The 17,441-nt window shown below is 32.6% G+C and overlaps 1 long non-coding RNA gene across 1 annotated transcript; it reads right to left on the bottom strand.

Annotated features, from left to right (window-relative positions):
• Positions 1–4,081: 4,081 nt before the first annotated feature.
• On the bottom strand, positions 4,082–13,514 carry LOC142348150 (uncharacterized). Its single transcript, XR_012760712.1, has 3 exons — positions 13,338–13,514; positions 12,744–12,919; positions 4,082–5,855 (listed from the first exon to the last, which is right to left on the bottom strand). It is a non-coding gene; the product is annotated as an uncharacterized LOC142348150 (long non-coding RNA).
• Positions 13,515–17,441: the final 3,927 nt, after the last annotated feature.

Here is a 17,441-nt window from a genome sequence, read left to right as displayed (position 1 = left end):
GAACCACACCACATTCAAAACCTGGAATAAACATCATCACATTCGAACACATTATTCTTGCTAAAACTATCAGACATTTATGGTAGTGTATGTCACGCGTTTCCGCCAAAAATTTAACAGAAACAGATAAAAGTCAAAGCACAAAGATTTATATCATTCCAATTTTTTTATCAAAAAAGCTTTACATGGTGTCAAAAAGACGGTTCTGAAGTCATCGGATATTCGAAACTCCGCTTTGCTTTGCAAAGTATCCCTCACGATGATTCTGTCTCATGCTCTGTAACAGTAGCAGCTTGTAATTGAGCAGCTTAGGTCATTGTACCTTGTATTTGAGGTTACGCTAATCATCAGCATCTACCGTTAATTACATCTGCCAGTTGCTCATTAAAACATCGTACTCCCTCACAGAATGCTGATAAACAATATGGAGTTTTTCGGCTTTCTCAAGTATAGTGTGTCAAATTCGATATATTGTCTGGCCGGTTTCTTATCAAAAATTCTACAGATTCATTTCATTAGCTTCTTTGTAAAGTTTTCGATTGCTGTGAGCTCTGACTCTTTCAGTTTACAGCATTTACAAGCAAAGAGCAAAAATGATGAATATAAAGGGGGATAATAGTTCATTTAACAGAAATACTGATTATGACAATGCTAAAAATTTAAATACTGAAGAATGTCTGTAAAATTATCTAAAGTATGTCTCTGACATATAAAAGCCACTATTAATCTCTGTTTAATCGCTCAACCCAATTTGTTTTCACAATTCTTAGATAACTTTTCCGCTTACTTTTGCAAAAAAAATTTGTTGAAATTAAGTACCTGTACTTATTTACAATTATACTATCAGGTAATCATAATTATTATATCTAAAGTTTTTTTACGGCTTTTTAATATTTTGAACCAATGTTTTGCTAATTTAGCAAAACGATTACTTAATTTTGCGTCGAATCAAGCTTTTTTTTTGCGTCGAATCAAGCTATCTCTGGTCACATTTTGTACCAAAACTCTCGAGATATACCGCCTTTTTTATGTCCAACAAGATAATTCGTGCAAGCCGGTGCCTATCACACTATTTTCCAACATGCCTCTCAAGGCTGCAAAAACTATTGAATTCTGCCAGAGAAAATATTGGGAGCATCCGAAGGCAATTTATATGCATTGGAGAAAATTAAATGCACTGTTTGAACCAAAAAAATCTGAATTTTGTCGGCAGACGAAAACAAACTCTTCAACGCCTTCTAGAAAAATAAGACTACGATCCGAAACACATAGAAACAGAAAAACCATACAAAACCAACACATTTTACACAAAAAACAAACACCAAAAAACTTGAAAATTTTCTTTTTGATAATAGGACAATACTCAAGTTTCGTCATTGATAATTTGTATCCTCTGCCTCATTTTCTCGAAATAAACACGCGTTGAGTTTTTGAGGTAATTGTATCGTATCGGTGAAAGTGCTTTCGACAATAAACTTCGAAATAAAATTTTTGGAGTTTTCGAAAAAATTTGTCGACTGTAATATTTCATGAGCATTATGAGAAACGTAATTTTTTATTTAAAAAATATCGCAGATGTCTTTTCATAAAAACAAACTGTTTAAAATGTTGGACTTACTTAAAGCCGCCATTTGCAGCAAAAAAATAAATAAGTAGTTACTCTAATTTTCAAGTTTGCTGACAGATTTTGCCCAGACACCCAGACAAATACAAATACAGACAAAAAAATTGTTAAACATACTTGTTGGCATCTTACTCAAGGTTCATCACCGTTCGTCTAAGTACTGATTGCATTTTCTGGCAAAAAATACGTCTGCTTTTCGTGAGGCGATTGTATCAGTCTTGTAATTGACACAATAATTTAAAAAGAACTTGAAGTTTATAAAAAAAAACTGTCATTTGATGTTTCGTGAGCATAAAATAGGACAAAAATTGTATAAAAATCTCGTACACGTGTTATCAGAGAAGCTTAGAGACAGAGAACAGAGACCTTTCACTTGTCTCATTATTAAAGTTGCAATTTTTAGCCAACTTCAATTAGTTTTCTAGTTTTTCAAGATTTTTTTTCAGTTTTAGCTCTCTGCCTCTGTGTTTCTAATGTTTAAAGGAAATAAACTATCGCAGACCTATTCTCTTTCTCTCTACCTCAATTACACATATATACCTTAACTTACATTTCAAACAAGCGCAAAAATATGTACACCCACAGAAGCGCGAGAGAACACACAAAAACAAAAGTGACCATAACAAATTCTGGCGACTGATCTTTACTCAAGGCTCGTCGCAATTCATTTAGGTCTTGATTGTGTTTTTCTCTGGAAAAAAAGGGGAAACTTCTTGGGGCAATTGTATTGGTACGCGGCAATTCGACGCAATAGTTTGAAATGAACTTTTTGAAAAAGATTTCGTCATTTTTGATGTTTCATGATTATTAACGGTCAAAAGGTTATTTAAAATCTCCCAGATGTACTTGTTACCAGCAGAAGTTAAAACAAAATTTGACTTTGAAAATATTTAAGACCAAACTTTGGAACAAATATTAAATAATTTTCTAATTTCTAACAGATTTTGCACTCTGCCTCATGTCTAACTTGTGTCTAGCATGTAAAGGAAAGTTAAAAGCTATCCTTAAAGGCTCTCAACTAAATAAGTTCAAAAACATTGGTTATCAATTAAATTAATGTTTTGGCCGTTTCACTATTTTCAATAAGAGCACTTCTTAAATTATTAGAAAGTTTAATAATTCTTTGTGACCTGAAATGAAAAAATCATTTTCTTGCAAGAAAAAAGAAAAGTTCATCATATGCGGAGAAGTTTTTCATATGCGGAGCTGATTTTTTAGTCTACAGAACAGTCCAAAGACTGGAAGACATCAGTTCAAAGAGCCATTTCGAAAAACTGAGAAATAAAAAAAACAGATTTTGCACTCTGCCTCATGTCTACCATGTGTCTAGCATGTAAAGGAAAGTTAAGAGCTATCCTTAAAGGCTCTCAACTAAAAAAGTTCAAAAACATTGGTTATCAATTAAAATAATGTTTTGGCCGTTTCACTATTTTCAAAAAGAGCACTTCTTAAATGAGAATTTAATAATTCTTTGTGACCTGAAATGAAAAATCATTTTCCTACAAGAAAAAAGAAAAGTTCATCATATGCGGAGAAGTTTTTCATATGCGGAACTGATTTTTTAGTCTACAGAACAGCCCAAAGACTGCGAGAGATCAGTTCAGAGAGCCATTTCAAAAAACCGAGAAATGAAAAATTATAGTTTTCAAAAAAACTATGTATTTCAATTGTACTAATATTTTCAAGATTGTGATCCCACAACCCTCTGAATTCGACTGTTTTTCATCGTTCTAGAGAAAAGTAGAGCGAACTATCTGCTCTGACAAAATAAAGAAAACAATAAAAGATAAGAAAAGATCTCCATTTCTCAAAGTTCATCTATTCACTAAATATTTTTTCTTTTTTTTGGTTGATTTGATGTTCATTTCTTGAAACTGGTTTTTTTCACGTCGCCAAAATTTTGAGAAGGTCGAATTGGTCAGTTCTCTTCAAACCAGAAGAATTGTTTGCAAAAACTACTCTAGAAATCAGAAAAAAATACATTTTTTCACATTTTCAAAGTTGAGTTTTACTATTTTGAAAGATCTAAATAGCCTGAAGACTTCATTTTTCAATAAATATTTTTCGATACCAAAAACGGTTCGTACTTTATTTTGTAACCATCACAATACATATATACGGTTAATAAAGTTCTTTAAGAAAAATTTGAGAAAAAACCAACTAACTGACTCTTTAAAAATTTTTCGTCACATAGTTTAAATTGTTAATTATTAGTGTTGAAAAAGTGAAAAGTTAGTGGCGACAAATCTCAGTTTAACCTAACCAAATTTAACAAAAAATTTTCCCGTTCGTTTTTTTTCTTAAATTTCAACGGCGATCTGTCCAAGGTGAGCACATTTCCGACTAACCAGCCGCTGTTGGTAGTCAATCAACACCAACTATATACACTTCACCATTATCACTCTTCGTTTTGCTCACTATAAATCAATGTTCAATAGTCGGAATAATACTCGAGGTCGGAAAAAACTCAGCAAAATTTTTTACATTAAATTTGAAAAACAATTGCAGCAATAACTAAGTTTTCTATAGCACCGAAATAAAAGCACTTTATAAAAGATAGAATAAAGGCGAGAGTCATCAAATTTCCGAATGAGAAATGAAATACATATCGAAAATAAAGATACCAATTATTTCCAACGGTTAATCTGTTTGCAGCATTTCGAAAGGCAATAAAACACTATTTCTCTTTATTAAGTCCCAGTTGTAAGAGAAAGCGATATCGTCCAACTCTTTCAAAAAAGCTGAACTAACTGTCTTCTTCAACCAACAAGTCCTGCCCACGCTAAGCACCTTCAAGTTTTTGTTGTCTCTACAAAACTGTCTAATTTCAGTTTGCTCTTTGGAAAACTGGTTTGAAGTACAATGCCTGTCTTCGATCATAGTTTTAAATATGTTCGGAGTGCTCGAAAGTGTATTAAGTGCAACATCGTCCAAGCACAAGACTTCTACTGTCCGAAAGTTACAAAGAAAAAATATAACAATTGGTACTAAAACCGGCATCACGATGTAATCTTTCTGGAAGGTGATATTTAGAAGCGACACATTTAAAAACGTTGAAGGTGAATACGGGAGTGTTCGGCAGTAGGTTACATCAAACAGGATATTAAGGTTCTGTATACTTTTGCACTCGGCAAAATAAAATAAATATTCAATATTAGTTTTCAAAAACTTGCAAGAACTCGGAAGATCAGAGAAATCGAGAATTTCTCTGCTCAAATGCGCAAGGGGTGCCTCATAAAAACCAAAATATATAATACAAGGAAAGCACAATTTTGTAATCAGGGGCAAATGATCAAAATACTCGCGATCTGGAGAACAAAAGGTCAAGCTTTCAATATTTGAAAAGTTTGGAGGGCATCGTGAATTAGTCATTGATAAACTTGAAACATGGAGATGTTTTAACTTGTGGAAAGATTTCAGTTCCACAATATCACAGTGCAGGTGAGGAATATTTAAAACAGTCAAATCTCGGAAAATGGAAATCACTTGAAAGTCGATATTATACCGATTGAAATCAAACGACCAAGCACCGCAGGATAAATCAGAAACCAATTCAGGATAGGGAAATATTGTGGTTAAATACTGGAATCGTACGCTAATAACTGAATCTTTTGTCAATGCAACTTCTGTCAACCAGTCAAGCAGTCTTCTAAGGTAGCTTTGGCTCAACATCCGAGACGGTAAACAGAGGATGAATCGTTTGACACTTTTACGGAACAGAATTTCGTTGTAGCTAAGTATGGAAACATAGTCAAACGAAGCTTCAAATCCGATAAGTGGCTTTATCTTCAAAGATCTGAACCGCCAATTTGTTCTGTTTCTCATAAAATCTACCAATTTGACCATATCCGGGGAATCGGTCCAATCAATTGTAACTTCACCGTCCAATTTCAGCACCAAATTGACGATGATGTGACTCAAGTGAACGCAGGAGGCACGCAAATACATGATAGGAAGTAACGATTGTCTAAAAGTCCTACCAGGCGAATTCTTTGTAATTGGGGCATCGTCAATTAGAAGTTGGCAAATTATTTCCAGAACATGCTCTGGCAAATTGTACAAACATAAGTTTGAGGACATGTCCAGATATGATAGTTCATATTGTTCTGGATTCGAAGGAATATCTTTCAAGCGGATCCGTGATACCCACTTACATAGCTTCTTCATTGTTAGTTATTCTTGAGCACAAAAGACTGACTTCGGTAAAATTCGCAAAATGCAGGGCATTCATCTGAAATTGTCAAGTAAGATTTTTAGAATAGGAGTACAACAGTCAGTCAAAACATTCTCATCAACTTATTAGAAAAAGATGTCTGCATCCAAATTCTAACAAATGCAACGTTAGTAATGGTGCAGCATGCCATAATTGAGTAAAAGTAAGTAAAATTTGCAAGAGAGTAGGTTACATAACATTGAAAAATTAAAAAAAAACAGGAGGTAAAAATGTTTTGTGCAATAGGATAAAATATCGCCAATTATTTTTTCATCAACGAAAAAACTCTGATCTAGCAGAAGATAATATATCCGACAAGGCGGCTCGGTAATGTGCAATGGCACATAAGGTTCCGACCCCGCCCATCCACAATTTTGGCATAATTGTCTACCAAATGAGGAACAGATAGAAAAACCCAAAAATTATTTTTTGCGAATCCCAAAAAAGCCCAAGTCTTTTTCAAAAAATTCTGTATGAACGATAAGATAACCTCCAAAACAAATAACTCAGTGGAGTAAAAATTGATGCATTAGATTGCTGTAATATGTCAATATTAAGAAAGCGAGTCAAAACGAGCAGCAAAATCAAACAACAACAACAACAAACATTAATTACATCAAAAAATTTATGTCCCTCTTAAAAACTAAATTTAATAACAAAGTCAACATACCGTCAGATAAACCTGAAACTAAACAAAAATAACTTATAAATCACCAGAAAACATATGCGACCAGTCCATAAAAAGGTTTGGTAACAATTATACAAAAAAGAACAAAAACAGAAAAGTAAAAAAAATTAACTTATTTTTTTGAAACAATTAACTTCAAAGTAATAAATACCATTAGGAATAAATTAATATTACCACAAATTTGCGATTACCGCTGCTTCTATAGAAGGGCATTAGGACCTGACCTTATTCATTTTTTAGAGCAGCTAAAAAGAACAACAAAGAACAAACAAAATTTCAATTGAAACTTGCCAGAAAACGCTGTCAAAACCGTCAAGCCAAATTTTGGCACTCAAAATATATTTGATTGCGCCTTCTTCAAACAGCTATAATGTAGTACGTGGCCATTCATTAGTAAGACTAGGTAACAAGTAGACGAAAAAGCGAAGTGCTAAAGTATGTAATACTTTTAATTTTTTTTTCGAAACAAAATTACATTCAATGTCATGAAAGGCACTAATTACAAAACGAACTATTTAAATATCGTCGTTTTTTCATGAAAAGGAAACCCTCGAGACCTGTAATTATCCAGAATATTTCTTGCATCTACAAAAAGAACGTCAAATATGACAAAAATCAAATTAATTTAATTTTTTTTTGTGAAAAAGCGGTGTCGAAGCCAGTAAGGTCATAACAAAATCTTTAAAAAAAAGATTTTGGGACACCAATCCCTTTTATTCCCTTGACACCCATAATGTCATATTTGACCTGTAATCAACTAACGAGATTAGGTAACAAAAAGAAACATAAAAAGAACAAAATTGCGAAGTTAAAAAAGTTTTTTTTATAATTTTGGAAAACGATGGGTTTGAAAATCATAAAAGCCATCAGCTATCTGCTAAAATCAGAATATCGGTTTTTCTATTCTTCCATGAAAAGCCAATGAAAGCTATCACTATACAGGAAATTTCATACGACCGAAACGACAAAGTATAAATGACAGTTAAGACAAAATTAAAAAATTCAATTGATTTCTTCAAGAAAGAGGCGTCGAGGCCATTAAAACGATAATTTATATCTTTCAGGATTTTAATATGTTCAATTGTGCTTTAATTTGAATGCTAATAAGGTGACATGAGAACTGTCAATAATGTGATAATGTGACAAAATTAGAAAACGTGAAAAACTGGCAAATATCAAAACAAACAAAAATCTAAAATCTTGTAGTCTCAAAGCCAGAAAACAATAACTTCAGGCTTAAAACTGCAACCGAGAATAAATGTTAACTCAGTAGAAAGAAGAAGCAGTCTTTTTTTGCTGACACTAAGCTGGAAGTTGAACAAATTAAGAAAAAAAATAGAGGAAAAGTTAATTAAGCCATTATTTATTGAAAAGTCAATTATTTTTAAAAAAGAAACGACCATAAACTTTCAATTAAAAAACTAAATGCATTAGCCTGGAGCTGTTTAGCAAGCGAATTGGTTGGACCTATCACTCCTGAGTTTTGATTTGATATGTTCTGTTCTTTATTATTAAAAAAAAGTCTTTTTTTTTAAAAAAAAAAGACCGACTGATTACAACCCGATTTTTTTTGGATTGTAACAGTCCAAGAATGGCCCAAAACTACCCCTGTTAATACTTATTGTCCGTTAAGAACAATTGATTTTTCGAATGTTGTAGATATAGATAATTTCTGAGTTGAAACTCAAAATAAATTTTGCATTTTTGATAATCAACGAGTAAAGTTAGCAAAAAACGGCAAAGTTTTAACTACAAGGCACTCTCTGCGGACTCTAAAGTAGAAATAGCCCCCCTCTGAGTCTACAAAGATTGTACGAGTGTTGTTTGGGGATGTACTGTAGGCAAATTTAATCAAAGTGGACTAAAGTAGCTTATTTCGTGCTGTTGTTGATGAAAAAGGCTAAATTTTGAAATGTTTATCCAGATTTTTTGACCAAAAAATTAAATCAAAACAATCAAAAATGCTTGTTCGTCTTCAAAATCAACGACACTATTCTTAAAAATTATAACAAATTTTAGCAAAATTGACTAAAATTTAGGCAAAAATTCCGGAAAATGTGAATAAAAACAACGTGAATTCACTCTAATTTTCTCAGAAGTTTAAACCTCGGTAACTCCCTGTAGAAAACGAAAATTAAAAAAATCTTTTTAATTCCATATTCTACGCTGGACGAGCTTTCTAATGATACCAGTCTCAACTCTCTACGATGAATATATCGAGCGGCGAAAATTCACGGAACAAAAAAAAAACCCAGTTGAGTATATAGTTCCTCCCCCTCAAGAGGGTCGGAACAATAAAATAGAATAACAAGCAGAACAAAGTAAGCAACCCTACAACCGCTGCGTGGTCAAACAGAGAACGCATTCACCATAAGAGAGTTACAGTTAAATTAAGCATACTGGGACGAGAAACAAATTAAGTCTAAATTTTCGAATTAATTGTTTTCCTTAAGCTCAACGTGACAAGTGTCAACAGGTGTACTTCGACAAAAATTAAAACAAGATCAGTTTTCTGCAAACTTAAATTTTTTTGGACTTTTAAACTGAATATCAGCTAGCCGAAAGGAACCAATGAAATGTAATACCTTTGAGTGCATTTTAATTACTCCGCTCCGTTCCTTAAAGCTAAATTATTTGAGGAAATAATTAAAAACAGCATGATTTGGAGAAAAACGATCAAAGAAAATTTGTTTTTTGAATATTTCTGTCCATTATTGCTCTTAATATGAATAAAACATGAAACAGAGCCGGCAGATAGCCGAAAAATAGCCGCGATAGACGGCTGTGGCCTTCCATGAGTTGACACAACTAAAGAAATAAGATAGACAGATCGATCAGCAGTCCTTTCATAGATATTTTGGGTAAGATTCGGACTGTCAATTTTACTATACACACGTTCCATAAATTTCCGAACCATGAATCTCAGAAAATGCTAATGAGTCAGCCTGCCCAATCAGTCAGCCTGCCCATACTTGACGGAGAAGTAACAGACAAATAATATATGAACAGAAAAAAAATCTGAAAAAAGAAAATTGTTTAATTTATTTAAAAGAAGAGCCCTGTTTCACTTTGAAGGTTCTTCCTGGCCATTATTCGGCAAAAATTTGTCACAAGTTCTTCTGCTGGATCAGTCAATCATCCATATAACAGGAGAAAACAAAAAACAAAAACTTGCAAACTGCCAAGAAAAGCTGAAAGGAAAACTGTGTAATTTTTTTCAGTGAAAAGTGCCAGGTCTAGACTTGAAGGTTCACATCATAGAAGCAACAACTAACGAATAAGAAATGACCCAGAAAAACTACAGTAAGAAGCATGAGATCAGAGAAAAAGTCAAAACTTCTTGAAAACATAGAAAATCGGAAAAAAACTTTGCTCGAAACTAGCCGCGAATTTTCTGGAATTTCCTTCTAAAGAACATTTGAAATTAATTAACAATCAACAACCAAAAGATCACTAAAACTGTTAAAACAAATTACTTTAACCACACAACTCCACAAATGCTACAATAATGAAGACCACAATAAAATTTGAATGAAAACATTGGAGTTAAAACTAAAAAATTGTTTTGAAAAAGGCGCAAGTGATCGAAATATTTCGCTCGCTTATCGAAATTTTTACGCACCTACTCACGCCCCTTTCAAAAACTATTGAAACAAAAAACTACTCTCTTTCTTCTCTCTGCTGTTCGATTGGTTCGGCTGTTTGACCTAAACTTTTATTTTGCACATGCAGCATTAATTTTTACATTATGTTTCAAATACTCCAAAAAATTAGCACTCAAAAAAGTACATTTATTTATTTAGCAAACATTTATCAAAAACGTTCGAGAAATTATAATACTAAGCAGAACAATTGTGAAAATATTAAAATCATATAAAAACATTGAAATTGTGATTAAGAAACAAGTTTTCATTGAAACTAAAAGATTAAACGCCAAAAAATCATTTTCCAATAACAAAATTAAACCACTGGCTGTTCACAGAAGTTAATTTAAACCAAAAGTAAACAAGAATACAATGAAACCTTGGATAAAAAAGCAAAAAAACGGAATAGCTTGTGTACAATTTTATAAAAAAAGACCTCACGTTCACAAGAGTTGTTCAATGCACGATCTGCCAAACGAACACTGCCGTATACACTTAAAATTCAAAATTTAAAAAAAAATTAGAAATTAATAAATTTAAAAAATTTAAAATTTAAAAAAATTGAAAAAAAACTGTGCCCATTTTACACTTGAAAAGAAATATTAGACTCTGCCAAACTCTGTGGTATCAATTTCAGTACGTTACATATTAATACAGCATCAATCGACAAACGAAAATAAAAAAAACCAAATTAGAAGTTACAAAAATTGAGCCAAATAGAAGAAGAACCGGCTAAAAATGGTTATCTATATGCGGCATTCTGTCAAAAATACTTTTCAAAGTCGATAAGCCATTCACTGATCGAAGAGTATGATCACAAAACTTCTCTCGCTTAGAAAAAGTTAGTTCACTCGGCAACTTATTCTCTTTCACTTTTAGGTCAAAACGCCGTCTGAACGAATAGTACTTTCGGTAAAAAAAATATAGCAGGACAAGTCCTGAAGTACAATTCAAAGAATTTCATTGACTACAAAAAAATAGACTTAGAAGGGACTAAGAGTGAATTGGGAAAACAATTTCTAAAAAAAATCTTAGGAAAAAAATTTAAAAAATCAGAAAATCAATGTTAAAATGCAGCATGTGAACAAAAAAACAATAGCGATGAATTGAAATGTAGTTCAAGCAAAAAACTAGGTCTAGAATGAACGATAAATGGATTGGGAAAACCATTTAGAAAAACATCCAATCCAAAAAATCGAAAAACAGTAAAAATCAAAATGAAATTGCCGCATGTGAACAAAAAACCACTAGCGAGAAAGTGAATTTTTGTTCAAATATCGTTTTCTCACTCTACTTTAAAGTTAGAGCGAAAAAAATTCACGCCGCAAAACCCCTCGCTTTTTCGCTCCACTTCCTGTTTCGAAGTGACCAAAATCACCAATCTAGTTTGACTTCAAAAATCGTGAAAATCTGTGAACAGATTTTTAAAAAAGACAGCGCCCCAATACAACTCAAATTCTCAAAAACTTAAGAAAACCAGTATTCCTCTTCGAGTCCTAAAAAAACCACGATGTCCCCAATAATAGCCGCTATCGCTTCGCGGCTATTAATAAAATAATGTTAAATTTTCGCAACAAGCGTCATAATGGAGCATAATTTCACCGAAGGTGTAACGGATCAGTAAACGAAAAACGTTTGTAATCAGATATGGATTGCTAAATGGCTATGAAACACTTAAAAGATTCGATTTGAAACCTGTAGAAGTGTACATCCAATTCACATTTCTAGATATTAGCCTAAGTTCGGTTTATCAGTATTGTTTCACAAAATTGTATGAAATCGTCTATTTTACCAATTCAGACCAAATCAGCTAAAAATGATTGATTAGGCGCTATTTTCGATGATAGGGCCTAAATTAAAAAAAAACTGTGGCAATCTTTGTAAATAAGAACTTAATTTATCTGAAATGTAAATTTTCCGCAGAGAAATAGCTTTTATTCAAAAAATACTTCAAATATTCCTTTTTTCAAAAATTTTGTTTTGAAAAACTATGGGATCTATTCTGAATCGGGCCCGCTGCCAGTGTTTTTTTATGATCCACCGTTACAAATTATATGTTGTTATATAGCACATTACTATGTAAGAACATAGCACGTGCGCCTGGGGTCATGAAAGATATATGCTCACTAAGCTAGGGGTCAAAACAGAATAGATCCAAATTATGTTGAAAACTCAACTGAAATAAATTGCAGGAATTTTGGACCTTTAATAGTGCCAGCCATGATAAGCCTCACTTCAGTTTATCAGTATTGTTATACAAAATTGTATGAAATTGTTTATTTAGTAAATTCAACAAAGTCGGCGAAAAAAGGTTGATGTGGCGCAATTTTTGATGAAAAAGCAAAATTAATATCACATCATACAAAAACAAGCAGAAGTAATTAATGAAATGGTTCAGCAACACAACATAATCTTAACTAATGAACCAGTATACTTGATAATAAGATCTCAATATAACCGCAATACAGACTAAAAGGTCAATTAATGACAACGGATTTTCTTTCTAAACAACAGGTAAAAAGTGATCATCAATTTAAAAAATAACTTAAATTTTCTTTAACAAATGGAACATACATTCCCTAAGTAAAGGTTAGAACTGGTAGGTATTCTTCTTGACGGGTCCAAAGGATCGAATAATTTTGTTTTCGGCTCTCTTCATTCTCGGCTCTTTATAACGTCGGCTCCCTTGTATGTAACCATTGTCGCTACACAATCCCACGGGAAAATTCATTGCGCTCCAATAAGTTTATCTGTAATGATTACGTACAACTATGCCGACGTTTAAGAGTGCCGAAACTGGAACTGATTTTAAAAGTAATGAAACTGCCAATACCAGTTAATTATCAATTAAATGCTAGCCGAATTTATTTTCAAAGAAAACAGGGCACGCTGATCAGTAGTTCGGTTGTGATAGATTCATATTAAGTCCTACGGGCCTCTGAGGCATGGCCATGGTCCACAATTATTATTGTTTGCTTCAAATTTATCTCGCTCCAAGTATCTTGTCGTACTAAATAACACAATCCGAAATCTCACCACTTCATTGTTATTGGTTCAGTATTTATGCACTCATTGCAGTTGAAGTGATCTCATTGGTTCAGACATTTATCTGTAGAAAAATTGAATAAATTTTCGGCACTCTTATACGTCGGCATTGTTGTACGTCACCATCTGCAAGTAATCAGAACAAGTGTTGTTTAAGTTTTGTTGAATATAGAAAATAAGACTGTATTGAATATAGAAAAATTGAAAATAGAATATGAATATAGAAAATACAGACAGAGTCCAGAATTTGAACCCAGACAAGTACAAGGGCTTTGATCTTATGAAAGTAGACGAACCTACATGTACGCGTAGACTTGATTATCATAAATGACGTTGCAAAAATTAAGCGCTCACTAACTATAGAAACAGTCAACAATACAATAATTTGTCAGAAAACAATACAATCTTGTATATCGCCATTTAAGTGCTCAGTCATTATGTAAAACTTGATTGAGAAAATTTCACAAAGAAGTGCAAAGTATTTGTTCACATCTATTTGTCTGGTCAGCCATTTCTCTCAACTGCTGTTAACTGTTGTTCTAATAAAGCGTAAAATATCAACCCAAATATACTGTTAATGCACTGCAAACTAAAAGAGCAATGCTTACGCAGGAACAAAATTCTTAAGTAGTAGAAACTCACTCAGGAATCATGCACTAAATGACAACAGTAGATATTTTTCAAGCAAATCAAGTTAAAGAATTTTTAAATCGAAAATCAAGTTAAAGAATATTTAAACCGAAAATCGAAAAAGCCGCAAATGCTACGATGATTTCTAGTAAGGAAGACAAATTTCATTGATTTCAACTCTACGGTTCCTCTTTCCATTTTTAAAATTAGCCGGTTTAATTTATAGAAAACCAATCAAAAAATTACAGGCACAAAATACTTAATCAAATGTAAATCCTGAAAATTTTGGGGGCAAGCGATATGTTAGTCATCGTATTTCTTCAATAACAGCTTCAGCAGCTGTCAATTGATAACGTAATAAGGATTCTCGGTAATGTGCGACCGCGCATAATGTTCCGACCCTTTTCATCCTCATCATTAGCTTCAATGTCACCCAAATTAAGCGGACACAGGAAAAAGTCAAAATAATCAAGGGTAGATCATGGTTTGTAATTTAAGAGAAAAATAGCAGCTAAAGTCCTGAGTCACAAACCAAAGAATTGAATTGACTAATGGCGTCAAAATTAACATTTTTAAAATAAGACAACACAGCCAATGTCACTATATGCTCAAAAATAAACAAAAAAAAGAAAATAGATAGAAAATTCATTTCTCTAAAATTTAGTGTTTTTAGAATCACTGAAAATAACAACTGTTTAAAAAATGACTACAAGCATCCTTAGAAAGACAACAAGCTTGTGGGAATCAACGACAAACAAAGCAAAAAACGCAAAAAGAAAAAAAGACAACAATCAGAATATAATTAAAATTCAGTTGCGCTAAAGAAAGCTACTTATGAATAAATGCCAAACTCCTCAACTGCAAACAAAACGTCTAAGAGCGACCACTACCGGCTGAAAACAATTCATTAAAACCTTAATTCATTAACACCTCATTAGCAACCAATGAGAAATATCATCAATGGAATTAAGCAATAGGAAGGCAAAAGGTATAAAAATTAGCGTGCATGTATTAGATAAGCAAAAAAATTTGAAATGAATCAATTAACTCTATTAATTTAAGCAACCTTGGTAACATATGATACCAGTCCATCACGACACTAAGATATAAGACAACAAAAAGGACAACAAAAACTCAAAGTGCCAGTCATAGAATGCGTTACCTTTGACCGGAAATAAAACGCTTAAATCAATCCCAATTAGCAACATAGAGAACTGTCCCTAATGAGATTGAAAAATAAGACATCAAAAAACAGATACTCGCAAAACAAACAAATCATTAGAAAATTTTGAGAATGCTTTCTGTTGTCTTAATATAAGGATAGTTGGCAAAATATGATACCAGTCGTTTACGACACTAAGATATGAAACAACAAAATGGACAATAAAAACTCAAAGTTCCAAAGTAATAGAAAGCGTTACCTTCGACCTGAAAAAAAAGGTTAAATCCATCCCAACTATCAACATATGAGAAGTATCCATAATGAGATTGAACAATCCGACAACAAAAAAACAAACACAAAAAATCATTAGAAAATTTTGAGAACTCTTTCTGTTGTCTTAATTTAAGCATCCTTGGCAAATTATGATACCAGAAAAGATAGTGTCAGGTAGTGTCACTTGAGAACAGATTTGAGAAAACTTTGAGAACAGATAGTGTCAAAGTCATCAAAAGTAGTACCAATGATCTCGAACCAATAGTTGGCTCATCTATAGCTTAATACCAACCAATTAGGCCTGTCAATATTGATACTTAGCAATAAGACTACAGAAATATTAAAAAAAGCAAAAATCAAACTATCAAATTTTTTTTAAGAAAAAAGATAGTATAAAAGTCATAAAGGCATTAGCTGCTCGTTGATTAACTCAAGCCAAAAAGGTAGCGAGAACACACCTGCATCAAATTAAAAGCACTCAGGAGAAGAAACACTGAATACAGACGCACGTCTCGCACGCGAAGAACAAACCGCTTTCAAAAACCTAAAAATTGTTCAAAAAAACTTTCTAACTTCACTAAGGTAATTTGAAACATCCACGCTTCAAACCTAACAAGTTTTTGCTCACTTTAGTACTGCAGCGCGACTAAACTCACCACTCTGATTCGACTTCTCAATGACCTCAAAACGCCAAAAAAGTGTCAAGTCTGAAAAAAATACAGCGCACCAATACAATCCAAATATTTTAGACTGCAAAAAATGAACAGAATAACACACTACAATCAAATAAAAAATATCGTTTGCAAACATTTTTTTGAGCAGAAGAAACAACCAATTGGTGGGACAAATACCTAATTTTTTTCAAACAACAAAAATGAGATTCTGCATTTAGCTTCAAGATAATTTTCGAACCGAAATTCAACCACTAAGGTCCTTCAAAAGACAAAGGTTTACAATTGTCCAGTGGATCCCTTTATTTGTTTAGCCGTTGCATTTCTTAGAACAATTAATTAAGTGCGTTATAAAATTGTCAATTAATTGGTCAAAAACGCATCTAAAATTACGGTGAAAAACGACGTCAAGAACAAACTAGCAGCAGCACAGTGTTAAAATTCAGCAAAAATGCAGCTTTTTGACTTCTTGGTGTGTGATCCGACGTTCATACTATTATCAAGAAAAACAACGGATTAAAAAAGATACGCGCACAGGTTCTGAACTGAAGACCCCAAAAAGAAAAAAGAAGAACGTAATAACGCGCATCTCAACTTTTTTAATGGTAAAATCAGCCTTAAACATAGAGCAAAACTTACAAAAAGAAAACAAATGCGAAACAAACAGGAAAAAAAGCAGAAAGAAACCTGGACAAAATTCCATTTACTTCAAAAGCGAAAGATGTTCAATTTTACCAAACAAGTCATATTATGTTCATATTACTTCAACAATATCATCCTACTTAAAACAACAATTCTTTCACAAAACAAGCGAGAAACATGATAACTAAAAGGACAAAAAAACGGACCAATCCGCTGTTTCTTTTTAAAAAAATTGCAAATCAATTTATTTTTCGAGGAGAAACAATTTCAAAAATGAAGTTCACGATGAAATCCATATAGTATTGAACTCAAAAACATAAAAAATCGCTAGCTATTTAGAAATCCCAATGGTCTTTTCATAGACGAGACTTGAAGATAATGCAGCAAAAACAACAAAAACAGGCTAAATTAAATACAGGCAACATAAAAAACTCCGTCGAAGCCACAGTATAACCATATAACCACATAGCCGCATTATAACAATCATAGCCACAGAATAATTTTTTTTAAATTTAGGTATGCCTCACCAAAAAGCTAGGAGTATCTCTCATTAATAAAATCTAATGACAACAAACAAAAAGAGCAAATCAAGGCAAAAATCAAAAGTTCACACAAACAGCCTCAAAGCAAAAAAAACAAAAACGACTAAAAACAATAAAATTCCAATTATTGCACCAAACAGAGACCAATTGTCCTCTCAATAATCGAACTGAGTCGTCAGACAAAAACGAACTTTTGTAAGTTTGTAAGTTTTGCTTGGCAAACAAGAAATTTTAGATGTCAAGAACGATCGCAAAAAACATAAACGGTTGTCTAAAAACAATTTTCCGCAAAAAGGGAAAAAACATG

This window comes from Convolutriloba macropyga, chromosome 10, assembly GCF_964194025.1.
Source record: "Convolutriloba macropyga chromosome 10, txConMacr16.3, whole genome shotgun sequence".
In the NCBI taxonomy this organism is placed as follows: domain Eukaryota; kingdom Metazoa; phylum Xenacoelomorpha; order Acoela; family Convolutidae; genus Convolutriloba; species Convolutriloba macropyga.
This window is presented reverse-complemented; position numbering and strand designations above follow the sequence as displayed.